Source organism: Syngnathus acus, chromosome 13 (genome assembly GCF_901709675.1).
Source record: "Syngnathus acus chromosome 13, fSynAcu1.2, whole genome shotgun sequence".
Taxonomy (NCBI): Eukaryota; Metazoa; Chordata; class Actinopteri; order Syngnathiformes; family Syngnathidae; genus Syngnathus; species Syngnathus acus.
Window position 1 is genome coordinate 1,880,749 of NC_051098.1, and position 5,392 is coordinate 1,886,140.

The following is a 5,392-nucleotide window of genomic DNA, read 5'->3' on the forward strand; positions in this document are numbered from 1 at the left end:
TCACTACTGTCGCTTCCACTGTCGGTACTACTAAAATACGTTTTTGTTCTAATCTTTTTCCCCGGAGTGCGTCCTTTTTCCTCCGCTCTTTTCAAAATGCTTTTGATTGTGGGGGCATAGCCCCCCGCTGCTCCTTCAGCGTCACTCTGGCTGTCATATTGTAGCTCCTTTCTGGTGTAGTCAAGGGTGCCTTGCTTCGCAAATCGTGTTCTATTTATTTTGCGGGTATGGCTAGGATGCATGGTGATGGTGGTCTTCGCTCTTCCTGTTTCGACAATGTCTTTATCCTCCGTCTCCAGCTGATAACTTCCTTCCTGGTTGATTATCGGGAGTTGTGGATAGACATTACCACGGTTTTCACTCACATCATACGGTGGGGGATTCTTAACAGGGGACACGTGAAAAAGGCATGTTTGCTTTTTCCATTAGTTTCCTAGCTTCTTCCACATTTTTCAGCACTTCAGCTGTAATTTTCTCTTTTTTCTGTTTGAACTCTCGGTTCAATTTGAGTCCCTCTTCGTCAAATATTCTCAACAATCCCAATTCCCATTCTCTTTTTTCCTTCCTTTTATCTCCTCTTTTTCCTTTTTTATGTCCTGCCTTGTATGCCGATACAAGTACACGTATAGTCTCAATTACTTCCCTGTTAAAAGTCCCTTCCACCGGCCAAGGCCTCTCAATATCAGGCCATCTCTTATTCCATCTCTTTGATATTTCTTTAACCCCCTTAATAAGCGGGTTGTTTCTCAGCACCGCCTCGATGGGGTTAGTCACAATTGGACTAGCAAAGCTCCTTTCTCCCATTTATTTTATTTTTTTTATTTGATTTGATTGCCGGTAACAATGTCAATTAAACAATTGACAGAAGATTTTGCCAACCTCAGATGCAACCCTTAAGACCGTATTGTCACGTGCTTTCTCAATAGATATTTGATCCGGTGTACTCCGCACGCGCTATTCCTGTACTAGTACTCGACTTATGTTTGAGATGATGCCTTGTTTGAAAAACAAGTATTCACAAGTTTATGATGATCAGTCTGTTGTCAGTCTGCTATGCAATCCCTTGTTCCCGGATGAGAGTGAAATGCAAGGGTTTGTGGACAAAATCACACTGGCCTTAAGAATTTGGATGCGGCGCTCCACGAAGCTCTTCTCCAGACGAACTGGAAGTTTAGTCTGTGTCTCTTTGTCCTCCTGGAGAGAACGGATGTATCTGCCGTCTCAGGTTTTTTATGTAAACAGAAAATCAGAAGTATTGAGGAGAGCGCCAAAGAAACAGAGCAGTATCAATAATTTGTTTCAATTTTGTCATTCTTTCATCAATTTAAATTAACAAGTTGGGCTTTTCAGATCCAATTTCCCATTCCTCTCAGAGTGCCTAGGGGGCGCCAGCTGGCCCTAGTAGGGTCCCTCATTATTTACGAGGGGACCACACTCTTCCTGCCAGCTTGTTGTTGTCCCAGCCAATCTTTCTTTAGACACCCACATACACCTATATTAGTGTTGTATTGGTTAGCACACGCATGCTCCTATTTCTCCCATTAATTCTCCTGGGTTGCAGTTACACCAGTGTACCCCCACTGTTGGTCATGCATTATTTTACCCCTTCAGCATTCCGTCTTCCATCATTCTGTCATAGTTTCTCTCGCTACCAGCAGCGTAGGCCCCCTAAAATGGGCACAACTCTGACCCCGCGCGCAGCCCCAACGTCACCCGAGTGGGGAGGGTCCAGCCTTGAAACACAGTGGTTCGCTACAGGTTGGCCACCCTGCCACGCCCACTGCCGGATCCCCCTCCCCGCGCGAGCACTGCAGGCGGACACGCGCCCCAGAGCACCGAGAAGCACACTATCTTCTCAGCAAGTACCTCTTGCTGCTCATACACACACACACGCTCACACCCACGCGCACTCATGAGCACACACACACACACGCACGTACTCACGAGCACGTACAGACACACATGGGATCCCGAGCGTCTCTACGCTTGACAAGCTCAAACGGACGACATTAGACTGACACAGACTTCACAGAGATTACACATGAACACAGAAGACAGACAAAGGGATTCAAATCCATTTCACATTTTGCTTCTTGCCACCTGCTACTATGCAGTTTGGTCATTTTAGCTGTTATCAGTGCACAGATGCACTGACAAATACGCACGTCTTACTTAACTTTTGTTTCGTTTCGTTTCGTTTCTAATAGCGCTGTATATTTTTCCCTTTATTCTGCAGAATTTAACTTAAGTGTGCACACAAATTACTTTTCTCACATGGTATACCAATATTAAACCCCCTGAGGCCTCTTTTTCCACGTTTTCCAGTTTCTACCGGCTGCGCACTCCTCCACTCTGCCAATTGCGGTCTGCTGCAAGCCGTAAATTTCATCAGACTTTGACAGGCGTGTGTGCTATTACAGTGCGCCTCGACAATCGGGATCGAACCGTGTTGACTTGGGTACGACCGCAGCGCACCAGTTCACCCCGGTAAGTTGCCCAAAGAGTATCTCTAAGAGGGTAACGCGCCAGCGGTCAGCCGGGGGAACCGCGCAACCCCCACACACTCCTAATATGATCAGTGCCCAAATAACGTGGCTCGCGCGCTTCATTCTCTTCGGCACTCCTAGGTCCGAGACCTGGCCGGTATCTTTCCCACATTCATTCACACAGTTACGGATGCCAAGGCTGTGCACTTTTCCTATTTGCCAAACGCGGTCAGCGCAAGCCTCCCTTTTTCGTTCGACCTTGACAGAGACTAATGCTGCCACCGAACATCTCGACAATCGCACTTGGCCCGGACGGCCATTGGGTGAGGTTGCAGTTTCCCGGCTTGTCCCAGGCATTTTCCCTCCGGGGGCTAGGTGACGCACGTCTCTTGTCGCAACAGTGTTAAATCGTATCTGTGTTTTCGCTTCAATCACACACCTAAAATTTTCATCCTCCATCGGATCTGCCTCCAAAATAGAGTCCATGTTTTATGGGACTTTCTATTATTCTTCTCTCGTGACAGCCGATCAGCGATGTCCCAGACATCCTGTCCTGTTTCACGTGCCTCTTCCTTGGGGTATTTCTTTTTTTTTTTCTTCATCATTTTCACCAGACATGTCACTCACTCAGCTGTGCACATTCCCCATTAAGTTTTATGTTACTGTTCCATTTTTATTTGTTGTTTTTTATTTTTTTCTGTTTTTATTTTACTTTTTTGCTGTTTCTATTTAGGGGCCACTCCCCCCTTCAAAAGTCACATTATGACGACTTTTTACTAGGAGAGACAACTTCCCCCCCGGAGCCAGCCACAGCCACATCAGATTCGTCTGACTGTCCTCCTTGGGGAACAGCCCCCGGGGGGGGGCCCCGCCTTCCAAGAATGAGAATGCCGCGGCAACTGTGAGCAAAAGCATCTCACCTCAAACACAGCCCGCCGGCCGGCCGCTGGATGCTCGTGCAGAAAGTGGACAGGAGTCCCCCTGGAGAACACGAATCCTGTTCGTGACGCCAGAAATGTGGTGAATTGTCTTTGTTGCTTCGCTGGTCTCCAAAAAAAACACTTGGTGGAAGATGGCTGGCTCAGAGAAGGAACACTCCAGTGACACACGGCTGATTGGGAAAAGATTTTATTCAACCGATGTCAGAGTGAAGTTTCTCCAAATATTCGAGTGGCCCAAAAGCAAAGATGTTAGCTGCTTCTCCTCCCGTCTGACAGACAACGCATATTTTATACCTGGCAAGACCGCTGATCTCATGTTTTGAGTAACAGCTGCAGTTCGAGTCTCAGTCTACTTGTTGCTTTCGATGCCCCTAAAAGGTCATCCACTCGGCTCTTCCCTGGTCACGGACAACTGGCCCTTCCATATTCCATGTACCGTAATTTTCGGACTATAAGTCGCACGGGAGTATAAGTCGCACCAGCCATAAAATGCCCAAAAAAGTGAAAAAAAACATATATAAGTCGCTCCGGAGTATAAGTCGCATTTTGGGGGGCAATTTATTCGACAAAATCCAACACCAAGAACAGTCATGAACGAGCAACAACAGGCTAAACGATAGCTATGCTAACGTGACATATACACAAACTAAGAGCTGAGAACGGCCCTGACGTAAAATTCTGAGTTATTCAAAAAACTACTACATAAATAACACGTTAATAAAACCATCTGCGTCACTCCAATTCATTAAATCCATCAATCGTCCTTTGTCAACAATGCGTGCGCGCCGCTGACGGCTCTTGCACTTAAAAATATTCCACAGGCCCATATAACGATATATAAATTATATATCAAATAACTATTATATAAGCAATAATGTTATCAAACCATCTGTGCACTCTAAATCATTAAATCCATCGATCAAATTCCTCGTCCTTTGTCAACATCGCCGCGCGTGCGCCCTGACGTCAGCCTCGTCGTTATTCCACAGATCTACTATATAACTATATTGTAGCGTTAACAAAGTTCAAGGAAAGACGTGGGTTTGGTAAACGGCTCTTTATTTAACAAAACAAACTTACAGGCGTGTGGCGGCGTGGACTTCCAGCCCCGGAAGGGGAAGAGAGCTCCATAGCATAAGACCGGGCGTGCGTAAAAGCCATGACCGAGCCCCATCCACCGTCCTCGGACAGCCACCCGGCTGAGCGCCGGCCCTCGACTTCCATCCACGGAGCTGAAAGACAGCTCGGTAGAGTAGGACCGGGCGTGCGTAAAAGCAATGTCCGAGCCCCATCCACCGTCCCTGGACGAGTCGATCTTTGTCCTTTATGTAAACAACCGTCGTGCTGCTGACGCGCGACCGCGACGTCGCGTCGCACTGCTGACGTCAGCAGCGCGACGTCGCGCGTCACTCGACGGAGCTCTCTTGCACTTTCGTGGATTGAAGTCGGGCGCCTGCAAAAAGCAGAGACGCGATGCTGAGGTCCCCAAACCGGACACCCTCAACGCCTTGGCTGATTCTGTGCATAAAAATTATGAACAGAATCGGTGACAAAGGGCAGCCTTGGCGGAGTCCAATCCTCACTGGGAACGAATCCGTCTTACTGCCGGAAATGGGGACCAAACTCTGGCATCGGTGATACACGGACCGAACCGCCCTTATCAGTTGGCTCGGCACCCAGTACTCCCGAAGCACCCTCCACAGAACCTCCCGAGGGACACGGTCGAACGCCTTCTCCAAGCCCACAAAACACATGTGGACTGGTTGGGCGAACTCCCATGCACCCTCGAGGATCCTGCCGAGGGTGTAGAGCTGGTCGACTGTTCCACGGCCAGGACGAAAGCTACACTGCTCCTCCTGAATCCGAGGTTCGACCTCCCGACGGACCCTCCTCTCCAGCACCCCTGAATACACCTTACCAGGGAGGCTGAGGAGTGTGATTCCCCTGTAATTGGAACACCCGCCT

At 48.3% G+C, this 5,392-nt stretch overlaps 1 long non-coding RNA gene across 1 annotated transcript; it reads right to left on the bottom strand.

The window, feature by feature from the left end:
- Positions 1–571: 571 nt before the first annotated feature.
- On the bottom strand, positions 572–3,686 carry LOC119132921. Its single transcript, XR_005100007.1, has 2 exons — positions 3,407–3,686; positions 572–1,220 (listed from the first exon to the last, which is right to left on the bottom strand). It is a non-coding gene; the product is annotated as an uncharacterized LOC119132921 (long non-coding RNA).
- Between the last annotated feature and the right edge of the window lie 1,706 nt (positions 3,687–5,392).